At 50.6% G+C, this 14,237-nt stretch overlaps 1 long non-coding RNA gene across 1 annotated transcript; it reads right to left on the bottom strand.

Moving 5' to 3' along the window:
- Positions 1 to 1,271: 1,271 nt before the first annotated feature.
- On the bottom strand, positions 1,272 to 13,201 carry LOC138429660 (uncharacterized). Its single transcript, XR_011252873.1, has 5 exons — positions 13,113 to 13,201; positions 8,156 to 8,345; positions 4,281 to 4,472; positions 2,683 to 3,021; positions 1,272 to 2,123 (listed from the first exon to the last, which is right to left on the bottom strand). It is a non-coding gene; the product is annotated as an uncharacterized lncRNA (long non-coding RNA).
- Positions 13,202 to 14,237: the final 1,036 nt, after the last annotated feature.

The following is a 14,237-nucleotide window of genomic DNA, read 5'->3' as shown; positions in this document are numbered from 1 at the left end:
GGGCTCGGCCCCTTGGCAGGCAATGGAGAGAATTGGGTGTGACCACCTAAACTGCTGATTCGCTCACCTGAAACCCCTGGGCACACACGCATTCGCTTGGCTCCCCCAGCAAGTGAGTATTGCTAACGGCCCCCCTTTATCTAGCTCTTGCTAGATGGGTACCCTTATTGTCTCATTTCACAGACTAGGCCAGGAGAGATTGAGCTCTTGTCTAGATCTCATGGCTGATAAAAGTCATAGAAGCAGTACTTGGACCAAGCCAGATGACCCCACAGCATTCTAGTGGCTCCCAGCTGCTAGACACTAAAATGTGACCCCTTTCCCATGGGCTCTGAGGTCCTTCACTGCCCAGCCCCACTGTACATTTTAGCCCCTCACTGTCCCCTTCGCATTCCCCATCTGCTTCCATCATCCTTTGGCCTTTTGAGCAACCCAGGGGAAGTCTTTGATGTTTCTCTTGCATTCTCTTCACTTGGCAAACTCCTACTCAGTCTTCAAAGCCCAGCTCAGCTATCCCCTCCTCCAGGGAAAAAATGGGTGAGTGAGTCAGAAAGGTGGTGGGGGAAGCAAGGGGTGCAGATAGGCAGAGAGAGGGAGCAAGAGGCAGAGCTGGGGAGACAGGGAGTGGGAAGGGGAGAGGAAAGAACACAGGGAAATAGGAAGGAAAGAGAAGACAGAGAGGTCTGAGGAGTGAGAGAAAGGACGAGTGGATGGGTGAGTGGATGGGTGGGTGACTGAATGAATGAGTGCGTGAATGAATGAATGGGTGAAGGAACAAATAACCCGAACCATGTCCAAAATAAAGGTCAAGTGAATAAAGAGGAAGCCCTGATGGCCGGGCCGGGCCAGGCCAGGTGGCTGTTACCCCCAGCAGCCCCGGCTCCTACCCTGATGGCTGTGGATGGGGCCGGGCAAGACCTCTCTGGGCTCCGGGCCTGGTCTGGGTCCTGAAGTGCTGGCTGTGTCCTTGACATTTGACAACGCTGTGCCTATAACACCGTCCCCTCCCAGCCAAGAACCTTGGGTACCTACACTGCTCCAGATGCAGAAAACTGAAAGTAAAAGCCATCCTGAGCTTTGCCCCAGCCTTCCTGTCCCTCAGCTGGTTTCTTAGAAATCAGCTGCCTGGGCTACCAGCGGCAACCTGGACTTCCTCCCTCACCCAAGGTCCTCCTCCCCTGGTGGGCGCCATGCTCCCAGCAGAGATGGCACCACAGGCCCATGTCAGAGTTGGGGGGACCCCTCCAGAAAGAAAATTTGGGAGTCAAGCATTCATTCCACAAATGTTTATTCATGCTTCCAGTAGGCCCAGGTGCAAGGGAGGAGACCAATCTGAGCTGTTCAGAGAGTTAGGAGAGAAAGGGCATCGATGGGGTTTTGGTATCCCCTGATCCAGGTGGCTGGAGTGTTGGTGGAGGGTGGGGGGAGCCAGGAAAAGAGCTAATTAGTTTAAGAATAAGAGGACGGTGGAGGATGTGGCGTCAAGGGAGGCACCCTGGGGATGTCACCGTCAGCGTCCTAAAGCATAAGTTGAGAAGGAACCCACCTGGGCAGTCAAGGTGGGGAAGGGCATCTCAGAGGGAACGGCATGTGCAAAGTGGCCTCTGTAATCTCCCATAATCTGTGTGTCGTTGTTCAGTGGCTCAGTCATGTCTGACTGAGTGACCCATGGACTGCAGCACACCAGGTTCCCCTGTCTTCCACCATCTCCTGGAGCTTGCTTAAACTCATGTCCTTTGAGTTGGTGATGCTATCCAACCATCTCATCCTCTGTTACCCCTTTATCCTCTGCCCTCAATCCTTCCCAGCATCAGGGTCTTTTCCAATGAGTCAGCTCTTCACATCCGGTGACCAAAGTATTGGAGCTTCAGTCCTTCCAGTGAATCTGTATAACTGTCTCTGTAGAGGCAAGTTTCTCTGTTTTCTTGTGGGCAGAGAAACTAAGGCTCAGAGAAGTGTGGTGGATGTATTTGCCCAAGACGTCACAGCTAGAGGGGAGATCCAAAGGCGGCCTAGCCTCTCCCCTAGGCGAGCTCCAGTCAGCATCCAGATCCTGTCCTTGGCTGTCTCACCGGAGCTTGCCCTCTGCTCCAGGCCCTGGGCTCCCTCACACAAGCACCTCTCTGTGGACAGATAAGGTGAGGAGAAAAAAGTGAGGCTCAGAGAGCTCAAGTGATTTGCCTACATCACACAGCCTGTTGGAGCACAGCAAGGATTCACAGCCAGGTTTGTGGGAGCCCAAAGCGCCTGGGCCCTCACAGAACAGTTGTGACCTGACAGGCTCTTTGCTCACAGTCCAAAGAGGGAGAGGGGCCAGCAGGTACAGAGACGCAGCTGCTGAAAGGGGGGTCCACACGGTGTACTGCTCTCAGGGAACTTCCCCACCCGCCTCTGTAAGGTCCTGAGGGGGCGTTGCCACAGCGCCCTGTGACCACAGGTGGATGTGGGCAAGACCTGGCCTGAGTTCCCCATGCCCCAGTTCAGGATAGGCACATGACCTAAGCTGGACCAGTCAGAGACCCTCCTGAGACTTTTTCTGCAGGAACTCTTTCCTCTAAACGCAGGCCCACTGGCAGCCATTATGCCCGCTGAGTAAAAAGAAGAGAAGAGAAGACAGAGAGCCCTGATGCATCGTGGGAGCCCCTACATCCAGCCATACCTGAAACCCACCCCTGGGTTTACCTGTGACACACGCCACAAGCTTCCTTTTCTGCTTATGCTCGTCTGAGTTATGCTTCTGTCACTGGCAACCCCAGAGAGTCTTGGGTAATCAGGGTTTGAAGAGAAGCAAGGGTCAGGGGTCAGGTTTGCCTGGAACAAAGGGTGAGTGAGTGAAATGGAACCACTCACTCATTCTAAGAAGAGGCCGAACAGCTCTCCGACTGAAAGAAGCAAGACTCGTTTTGCCGGGATCTGGGGCCCAGGGTACTCCCCTCTCTGGCTGACATCTGCCCTCAAGGAAAGCTGGAGTGCAGACACTTTCACACCTCCTGATTCATGGTGGTTCGTAACTTCTTTGTGCTGGGGAAAAAAAAAATTCCACATTAAAAAATTTTCCTTCCCTTTTTTCTTTTTTAAAACAGACTTTATTTTTAGAGCAGTTTTAGTTCATATCAAAATTGAGCGGGAAGCACAGAGTTTCCATATCCCCACTGCCTTCCCGCCCCCACAGTCACATCCTGGGTCAGTCCACATTATTGTTTAATCTTCACATTTGTTGTTAAATTCGTAAAAGAATCTACCAATAATGATAGCATAAAATACATTTAATATATTTTCCTGATTTCCAGATACACACATTTTTTCTTAAAAAAGACACCATTTGTTTTTTCTTTTTAAATTATGAAAGTATGATAATACATGTACAGGAAAGCTGGAAAATACAGAACAAAGCTACATATATTACCATTATTTTTTAAAGTAGATAAGACCAACCTAGATAGTATAATCAAAAGCAGAGACATTACTTTGCCGACTAAGGTCCGTCTAGTCAAGGCTATGGTTTTTCCTGTGGTCATGTATGGATGTGAGAGTTGGACTGTGAAGAAGGCTGAGTGCCAAAGAATTGATGCTTTTGAACTGCGGTGTTGGAGAAGACTCTTGAGAGTCCCTTGGACTGCAAGGAGATCCAGCCAGTCCATTCTGAAGGAGATCAGCCCTGGGATTTCTTTGGAAGGACTGATGCTAAAGCTGAAACTCCAGTACTTTGGCCACCTCATGGGAAGGTTGACTCATTGGAAAAGCCTCTGATGCTGGGAGGGATTGGGGGCAGGAGGAGAAGGGGACGACCCAGGATGAGATGGCTGGATGGCATCATGGACTAGATGGACGTGAGTCTGAGTGAACTCCGGGAGATGGTGATGGACAGGGAGGCCTGACGTGCTGCGATTCATGGGGTTGCAAAGAGTTGGACATGACTGAGCGACTGAACTGAAATGAACTGAACTGAACTGAAATTAAGGTTTTAAATTGGAATTTCAATATCTAACTCTCAAAAGTTAAAAGAATGAATATACAGAAAAATAGGATAAAGTAGGCCTGAAAAGCACTGTGAACCAATTCAATGTAATTAAGATTTATACAATTTTCACACAACAGTAGGATACGAATTCTATTCAAGTTCCCATAGACTATAAAGTAGGAGACATTGGAACATATCCAGGGACGTAAAACAAGGAAGATACCATTCTTCATAACCCATATCATAACCTGCTTTTTCCACCGAGCATTTCATGAACAGCCTTCCAAGTCACTGGCTGACAAGATCGTAACGATGGTACCTGTTTTACCAGTAAGGAAGCTGAGGTCCAGCTGGAGCCAGCAAGGCGACCCATGTTGTCCTTGTGAGGCACAACTCACTGGATGCTCTCAAGGGTCCACTGAGGTTTTGCTCCTTCTTTATAGACGGGAAAGCTGCTGTGCAGAGACGGGAAGTCGCTCTTTTTCCGGGGAGGCCCAAACCCCTGGGCAGGCTGGAAAGGAGGGGCTGCTGGTCAGCAGGGCTACACTAGCAGAGACTATGGGCACTCTGTCCTGAGGGGAGGGAGGCTGGCCCTCCGAGGAGCCATCTGGTGTGTCCCTGAGGGACAGTCTTGCCTCACCTCTGCCTTGGTCATGCTGCTACTGACCTTCCCAGGAGGTATCTGGTGCAGAAACAACTTGTGCCACTGGCTAATTCTCAGACTCAGGCTCGCACTGAGCACCCACCGTATGCCAGACACCACTGGGGCGCCCCCACCCCCTGCCCCCAACACAGTTTCAGTTAGTCCTTCTTACCCCTCTGTAAGGTAGGACTATTAGTATCCATTTTTCAGATGAGGAAACTGAGGCCTAGAGAAGTGAAATGACTTGCCAAGGGCCACAGAGTTAACATGTGGCAAAACCAAAACTGGACCTCAGTGAGGTCTGAATCCAGACAGAAGCATCAACATCCTGATTGGGTCTCTGACTTGGTAAATTGTTGACCACACACACACACACACACACACACGCACACACAAACCAACTGGCCAACAGGTCTTGAGAACTGTGCCACAGAGCTCTGGCCTTGGCTCCATCCTTTTCCCCCATCTTCCCAGATTCCTTCATGAGAATACTCGGATCTCAGATAAGCCCTGGATTAAGACACAGAGTGGACGCCAAGGTGACATTAAAGGCATTGATATAAAGTCCTATACTGTGGTTAGGAACAGCAATATTCCCAGTTCAGGTTGAACATGGTTGAACGTAAACTCAAGACGACCCATGAGCCAGCTGCTGCTTGCACAAGTTAGTAAAAGGAGGTCCTATTACTGGGAGGTCCCAGCAGGGGTGCTCAGACTGACAAGTGACATGTAGTGATGTGCTGGCTTAGGCACCTGTGGACACAAATGCGGAGCTTCCACCACTTGCCTGCAAAGGGTGCATGCTCAGGAATCAGGGGTGACACTGAGTGTTGGCGACAATGAAGAATGCTTACACCCATCCTGGGCACATGCTGCGTGATCAATCAATGTGGATTTGACAAGGGGAGGATGGAGGAGAGAATGGATAACGTTTAGTGTCACTACTCTCCTTGAAGTCATGAAGTTGCTCAGTTGTGTCCGACTCTTTGTGACCCTATGGACTGTGGCCCAATCAGGCTCCTCCATCCATGGAATTTTCTAGGCAAGAGTACTGGAGTGGGTTGCCATTTCCTTCTCTAGGGGATTGTCCCAACCCAGGGATCAAACCCGGGTCTCCTGCATTGCGGGCAGACGCTTTACTGTCTGAGCCACCAGGGAATACTAACATCATTGATGATATATTATTAGATAAGAGATATATGTGTTACCATACGACATAAGGGCTATTCTTGCTGCTGCTAAGCCGCTTCAGTTATGTCCAACTCTGTGCGACCCCATAAACGGCAGCCCACCAGGCTCCCCCGTCCCTTTCTTGACTTAGCACGAATTACATACAGGCATGCAGCTAAGCACATCATGCTATCTTTAATTCTCGAAACAGTCTGGCGGGTGGATCATCTTAGGCTGAATCACGTGAAATTGAAGATTTTGTAGGTCAAAAACACAAAGAGTATTGGCAATACGGTTCAATGTCAGAGCATTTTCATTTCAACAGAATAAGTAAACCCCACTGGCAGGACCCTGGGGCGCCTGCCTGCTCAGAGGATGGTTTTCTCCTCGCTTCCTCCTCTTCACCCACCCTCTCATTCTGGCTACCCAGGCCCCCACCACCCCACCCCATTGCGGCCAGGTCTATATTTACGGTCTAGATTTCTGTGAAGTGGGGACTCGAGGAAGTGACTTATTCCAGAGTCATCACAGTCACCCAGAGATAATGACATCCAAGAAGCCTTCAGTTTCTGTCCCCTCTCTGCCCCTGCCAATATGGGACTTTTCTCTTCCCTCTCTGGGTTTCCAAGGCTAAAACCAGCAAGACAGAAACAGGAATTGTGTGTCTGCCTACCATCTGTCTGATGGGCAGATGAAATGGAATGGGAGATTTGTGTCCATTTTGCGGACAGAAACACTGAAGCAAATCTGTGCCCAACCTGGTTGCCAGTTGCCCCATCAGGGGCAGAGAGGAGAACAGGTGGGTTTCCAGACATCTGGGGTCTCAGCCTGGTTCAGCTCGGTCCAAGCATTCTAGAGGTCGCTGGAAGGACCCCCTGGGTCAGCCCTGCCCCGCCACTCCTTGGGGCGGGTGCTGAAACGACAGGCAAGCCATCGGGGTGCTGGGCCCAGAGGGGTGGAGTCTTTCCAGGTAGTCAGACTGAGAGAGAGGGTGGCAGCTTGCGGGGACAGCGGAGGAGGAAGGGAACAGCCTGGTCCCCGCGGTGCACAGTTCGGTCCCCGGCGCGCACAGCCCGCCCGCCAGGCACAGCCGGTCTTCGGGGAAGTCGCCGAGTCGGAGTTCCAGGAAGCGATAACGCTTGTTGAAACCTCTTTCTTGTGGCCTGGTCTTGTCACATGGCTTGGTGGGGACCAACGTCAAGCAGGGCCACGGGTCTGGGCCAGCTTGCACCCTGATAGCTGCTGCCACCCTATGCTCCCCCCTCGAGGCTGAAGCGGGGATGGGGAACCAGGCAGGAAAGAGGGCATGCGTGGTACCCACCCCGACATCCCTCACCCAGGCTGAGAGTGGAGGACCCCGGGGTGGAGGGGTTGCTATGAAAACACACAGCAGGTGCTGAGAAGACAGAAAACTTTTGCTCCCCTCCCATGAAGCCAGGGATCATGTCCCATCATTCTAGGGCAGGACTCTCCACCTCAGCACTGCTGAATTCTCTGCTGTGGGGACAGCCCTGTGCCCTGGGGAGTGTGAGGAGCGTGCCCAGCCTCTGCCCACTAGACACCAGTAGTACCCACATCCACCCCCTAGCTGTGACACCAAAAATGTCTCCAGACGTGGCCAAACGGACCCTGAAGGACAAAACCCAGATCCAGATTCAGTGCCCAGCACACAGTAGGTGCACAGAAATCAGTAGGTCTTCAGCCCCAACAGTAGAACCTGTCTGGTTCATTTTTATACCCCATCACCTGGCATCGTGGATCTGCAAAGGGACAATTCTGGGGATTTTTCTGGTGGTTCAGTGGCTAAGACTGTGCTCCCGATGCAGGGGACCTGGGTTCCATCCCTGGTCAGGGAAGCAGATCTCACGTGCTGCAATGAAGACCCGGCTCAGTCAAATAAATAAATGAAAATAAGTATTTTGGAAAAAGGGATAATTTGGGAGACTCTTAGTCCTCCAATCTCTCTTAGCTTCTCACCCCACAACATGAGGCTTCCTGGCGCAGTGGTAAAGAATCCACCTGCCAATGCAGGAGACAGGGGTTCGATCCCTGGGTGGGGAAGATGCCCTAGCTGAGGAAATGGCAACCCACTCCAGTGTTCTTGCCTGGGAAGTCCCATGGACAGAGGAGCCTGGCGGACTACAGTCCACAGGGTCGCAAGAGTCGGACACAGCTGAGCGACTAAACAACAGCTCTCTTAGCTTCTCACTCCACAAGACTAATAAACATACCATCTAAATAGGACAGAAGGCTGAATTGAGGGTGTGGTCAGGCCCGACACAAAGGGTAAAGAGAAAGGCCACGGGTCCCGCCGCCCAGTGTGGTCCCTGGTCCACGCCCCAGGCTGGAGGCTGGGGGTCCTCTGTGGAGAAATGACCCACCTAGGAGAGGACGCTTCAGATGCTGACTCTGGGATTCCACCGTGACTGCCAGAGCCTGCCCAGCTGCCTGGATGAGACTCGCCTGTCCACACGCCCTGTCCACAGTCAGCAAGCTTCTGATGGTCTGTTTTCAGCTTCCTGATCTTCAGTGTGAACTCACAGATGAGGATCACTGGACACTGGAGGCAGGCTTGTACAAGGAAAATCAGAGGTCAACATCAGCAGAGGAAAAGAGCTCCTGGGAAACAGGGCCAACTCAGGGAGCAGGGAAACACAAGACAACAAAAACCCCAAGAGAAATGAGAGACGTCGTATCTCTAAAACGAGAATGAGACGCTGCATACGGGGACATTCAGTGACCGAGAAAGAACTAGAGAGGTGAGGGCAGAAAGAAAAACCTTCACCATCAGCCTTGCAAGCGACTGGAGAACCTCCCAGAAAGACACAGTTCGAAAATCCGACATAAAAAGATCAAGAAACAAGAGGATCGTCCCTCAAGATGCAACATCCGACTCATCGGTGTTAGAGAACAGAGCAAATGGAGGGGAAAAAATGTTCTAAATCTGAAGGACGTGAGCTTCCATATGGGAAAAGCCACTCAACGGCTGCGTTAGTTTTCTATTTCTGCGTACAAATCTTGGTGCTATGGAGGGAAGAATTCTAAGAGAGCCCCTGTTCTTTCCCACCACCCCATCTCATCCCCAGGACATGTTTATAATGGATTCTGCTCCTGTGATTAGGTTACGATATAAGGTTGGTTTTACAAAAGGGAGGTTATCCAGTGTATCTAACTTAATCCCCTGAACCCTTCAAAAGTGGAGTGTTTCCTCTGGCTGGTGCCAGAAGAGGAAGTCAGAGATTTGAAGCACAGGAAAGATGTGATGTGCTGTCACTGGAGTGGAGGAGGAGGGGCCATGTGTGGATGAAATGTGGGTCACCTCTAGAGTTGAGAGCAGCCCTCGGCTGATACTTGGCGAGGAAACGGGGACCTCAGACCTGCAACCATAGGAACTGAATTTTGCCAAAATCAAGAAGGAGCCTGGAAGCAGATTTTTTTCCCCTAGAGTCTCCAGATGGGAACTAGGACCCCGGCTGACCCCGATTTTGGCCCAGTGTGACCCTTGAGCAGAAAACTTGCACCAAACTTCTGACCTAGGAAAACTGTGAGATAATAAATTTGTTAAGCCACTAGGTTTGTGATAACTTGCTACACAGCAGAAAACAGAAAACTCATAGATCTGCTTAAAAGAGCAGATGTTTATCTCACACTGTTGCTGTGGGTCAGGAATCAGGGAGTGACGCAGCTGGGTGGCTCTGTCTCAGGGTCTCTCAGGAGGCTGTAGTCAAGGAGTCAGCCGGGGTTTGGAGGCCCTGCTCTGGGGGCTCATTCACAAAGCAGGCGGCCTCAGCTCCGCACCTTAAGGGCCGTGCCGTGGGGCTGCTCGAGTGCCCTCACAACATGGCGGCTGGCCTCCCCAAAAGCAAGTGAGCCAAAAGGGGATAACACGGCAGCTACATGCCTTTTATGACCTGGTCTTGGAAGTCACATTATTATTACTATTTTAAAGGTAATTAATTTTTGGCTGCGCTCTGGGTCTTCATTGCTATGTGGGCTTTCTCTAGCTGCAGTGAGCACAGTCCACTCTCTAGCTGTGACACACGGGCTTAGTTGCTCCGTGGCACGTGGAATCTACCTGAAGCAGGAGCTGAACCGATGTCCCCTGTCTTGGCAGGCGGATTCTTAACCACTGGACCACAAGCTGCTACTGCTGCTGCTGAGTCGCTTCAGTCGTGTCCGACTCTGTGCGACTCCACAGACGGCAGCCCACCAGGCTCCACCATCCCTGGGATTCTCCAGGCAAGAACACAGGAGTGGGTTGCCATTTCCTTCTCCAATGCATGAAAGAGAAAAGTGAAAGTGAAGTCTCTCAGTCGTGTCTGACCCTCAGCGACCACATGGACTGCAGCCCACCAGGCTCCTCCGTCCATAGGATTTTCCTGGCAAGAGCACTGGAGTGGGGTGCTACTGCCTTCTCCGCTGAAGGGAAGCCCCCAGAGTCAGTTCAGTTCAGTTCAGTCGCTCGGTCGTATCCGACTCTTTGCGACCCCATGAACCACAGCACGCCAGGCTTCCCTGTCCATCACCAACTCCCAGAGTCCACCCAAACCCATGTCCATTGAGTCAGTGATGCCAACCAACCATCTTATCCTCTGTTGTCCCCTTCTCCTCCTGCCCTCAATCTTTTCCAGCATCAGGGTCTTTTTCATTGAGTCAGCTCTTCACATCAGGTGGCCAAAGTATTGGAGTTTCAGCTTCAGCATCAGTCCTTCCAATGAACACCCAGGACTGATCTCCTTTAGGATGGATTGGTTGGATCTCCTTGCAGTCCAAGGGACTCTCAAGAGTCTCCTCCAACATCACAGTTCAAAAGCATCAATTCTTTGGTGCTCAGCTTTCTTCACAGTCCAACTCTCACATCCATACATGACCACTTGAAAAACCATCTTGCCTGCAGAATCCCAGAGACAGAGGAGCCTAGTGGACTGCCGTCTATGGGGTCACACAGAGTCGGACACGACTGAAGCGACTTAGCAGCAGCAGCAGCAGAAGGACCTTTGTTGGCAAAGTAATGTCTCTGCTTTTTAATATGCTGTCTAGCTTGGTCATAACTTTCCTTCCAAGGAGTAAGTGACTTTTAACTTCATGGCTGCAATCACCATCTGCAGTGATTTTGGAGCCCCCCCAAAAGTAAAGTCAGCCACTGTTTCCACTGTTTCCCCATCTATTTGCGATGAAGTGATGGGACCAGATGCCATGATCTTCGTTTTCTGAATGTTGAGCTGCTTTAAGCCAACTTTTTCACTCTCCTCTTTCACTTTCATCAACAGGCTCTTTAGTTCTTCACTTTCTGCCATAAGGGTGGTGTCATCTGCATATCTGAGGTTATTGATATTTCTCCTGGCAATCTCGATTCTATCTTGTGCTTCCTCCAGCCCAGCGTTTCTCATGATGTACTCTGCATAGAAGTTAAATAAGCAGGGTGACAATATACAGCCTTGACGTACTCCTTTTCCTATTTGGAACCAGTCTGTTGTTCCATGTCTAGTTCTAACTGTTGCTTGCTGACCTGCATATAGGTTTCTCAAGAGGCAGCTCAGGTGGTCTGGTATTCCCATCTCTTTCAGAATTTTCCAGTTTATTGTGATCCACACAGTCAAAGGCTTTGGCATAGTCAGTAAAGCAGAAGTCACATTGTTATTATTATTATCATTGTCATCAAAGATACCCCAAAGTCACATTATTTTTATCATTGTCATCAATCCAGATTTATTCCTTCCTAGCTAAGTGACCCAGGGAAACTTCCTCAACCACTTTAAGCCTCACTTTCTCTGTGAAGTGGGGAGATAGTACTCCACTGGAAGGATTAGAATAGAGCTGAGAAGAAATACAAATAATACCCCTTGAAGGACCCAGCACACATCTGTTGGGTCTGAGGAATCTTATTTTGTCTACGTCTCCTACTCTACTATCCAAGTCCAGATCATTCCTGGGCTCTTAGGTCCAAGCAGGAGGGGTCCAGGCCAGAGTTCAGGGAAGATTTGGGGCCTGAATTGATCATGGAACAGTCCCCACTCTGACCCCTGAGCTGTGAAGGACACTGACCTCTCTGGGGTTGATCTAGCGCCTCAAGGCTCCCTCCTGTCATCTGCTTGTTGCTCAGAAAGCCCTTCGTCCCCCTGGGTGGCCCCTGGTTCTGCTCCAAGCCTCCTTGGCTCTGCCTGATCACACGCCACCATGAGAAGACACACAAAATTTTGCAGAGGTGCCTACAGGAAGTGCACTGACGGAGCCCAGCCCTGGATAAGGCTCCATCTGACAGATTCAGGGGCAGAGACAGGAGAGAAGACAAGAGGGACCTGAGGCAGGTGTCGAGTCCTGGCCCTGAAGTTCAAGGCCTGGGTTCTGCCAGTTTTGAGTTAAGAGTCCTGTCATAGCCCCTTCTGTTGCATGACGGGAGCACATTTCCTTCTCTGAGCTCACGCACCTCAGCTGGCAAATGGGAGTAACCCTGGCATTTACCTCGTAGGGGCATATATCTGTTCACTCACTTAGCAAATATGTATTGAGCACCTACTCTGTTCCAGGCATTCTTCTTGGCTCTGGCTTCTCAGCAGTGACATAAACAGACTGAGTTCCTTGCCCTCTGGGACTTTACAGTCTCACAGGTGGAGAGCCAGGATTATGTCAGATGTAGCTAAGTGCTATGGAGTAAAACACAGCAGGTGTTTTACACAGTGGGGCTAGGAGGTGCCAGGGATAGGTTGCTATTTTATTTGGATGGTCATGGAAGCTGCTCTGAGAAGCAGAAAACTAAAGGCGAGTCAGCTACCCATTTGTATGTGGAAAGAGCATTTTAGGCAGAAGGAAGAGCAGGTGCAAAGGCCCTGAGGCAGAATGTTCAAGGAAAGGGGTAAGTAGCTGGTACAGTGTGAATCGGGGGGTGAACAGTAGATGAGATCGGAGAGGTGGGGAGTGTGGGATTGGATCAGGTAGGGGACTTGTGGATCCTTAAAAGGGTTTTGGCTTTTACTCAGAGTGAGACGCGAGCATGGGACAGTTCTGAGCTTAGGAGCTGCTAGGAGAATTCCATAATACATGCATATAAAGTACTCAGTAGTGTGCTCGGCACATAGTAGGGGCTCCATAATTGCTGGCTTCTATTATTACTGTTGTTATTATTGCTTAAGTACCAGGAAGCAAATTGGAAGCTATAAAAAGCTATAGGGATGCAAATTTTCATTGCCTGACAGAGCTTCTAAGATGTTTTCAAATGCTGTTATCAAGCATTAGCCATGCAAAAGGCAGGTTTCATTTCTTCATTTTCTGAAAGAGCAACCGAAGGCTCAAAGACGCTGGCCACTGCAGAGCAAAAAGAAAGGGGGAAGTCTAGCTCACCAGAACCCAGGTCTTCCGAATCCAGCTGATGCCTGCTGGTTCAGTCATTGGGGCTGACAGGCCCAGGTGGAAAGGGAAGGTGGTGGACCCTGTGCAAAACGCGAGTCAGAAGTGTGGGGCCTTCAGCATCACTGAAGAGAAAAGCCTAGAGCCTCCAACTCTGATCTGGCTCATCAGGCAGAACAAGTTCACAAGACGAAAAGAGGCCCCAGGGCGTCACTGAGGATGCCTCTGGTCCAGGTAACAGGAAGCCTGATGTAAAGTGACTTAAAGAAGCTGGAAATGTAACATCTGGTTCAACAGGAAGTCCAGAGGTAGAGCGGGTTTCTGGCCTGGCAGATTGAGCAGTCCCACCAGGACTCCACGGACCCAGGTTCCTTCACTTCTCTGTTCTGACATCTCGGTGTTGGTTTCGCCCGAGGCGGCTCCTTGGATGGCAGAGGCAAATACAGGGGTCACATCCAGCAGGAAAATGGAAACCATTTCTCCCCAGGTCTCCCCCTTAGGAGCAAGGAAATCTTCCCCAGAAACCCTCAGAAAGCTTTCTTCCCATCTCGTTGGCCAGAATTGGGTTATGTGCCCACTGGTGAGGCGACCACTGACCAGACTGGAATTTCCTTAACTGATAGGGAATGAGTGCTGGAGTGTGTTAATTACTCAGTCGCGTCCAACTCTGCGCCTCCATGGACTATAGCCTGCCAGGCTTCTCTGTCCATGGGATTGTCCAGGCAAGAATACTGCAGTGGGTTGCCATTTCCTTCTCCAAGTGTTGGAGAGCGGGTCAAATTGATCTTGTAAAATAAAGTCCCAATTTCCCCTTCCTCCCTGTATCCATGCTCTTGACAATATGACTTTGCTGTTCCTCTCCTAAAGCAATCTATGTCTCCATCCTAGAACTTGGGCTGCTTTAGCCAATGGGAAGTGAGGATGGTGATGAAGAGACAGCCTGCTTCCTAGCCTGGACCTCAAGATGCTTTCTGGCTCTATGCGTTCTCTTGGGATTCTGCATCTGCCCTGAGAACAAGCCTAAGCTGGCCTTCTGGACAAGAGGCCACACAAAACTGAGAAGTACCATCCTAGCCGAGGCCACCCAACACCAGCCAGCCCCCGCCGACCTACGCCTGC

This window comes from Ovis canadensis, chromosome 24 (genome assembly GCF_042477335.2).
Source record: "Ovis canadensis isolate MfBH-ARS-UI-01 breed Bighorn chromosome 24, ARS-UI_OviCan_v2, whole genome shotgun sequence".
In the NCBI taxonomy this organism is placed as follows: domain Eukaryota; kingdom Metazoa; phylum Chordata; class Mammalia; order Artiodactyla; family Bovidae; genus Ovis; species Ovis canadensis.
Note: the sequence above shows the minus strand (reverse complement) of the source record. Positions and strands in the feature narration are given on the sequence as shown.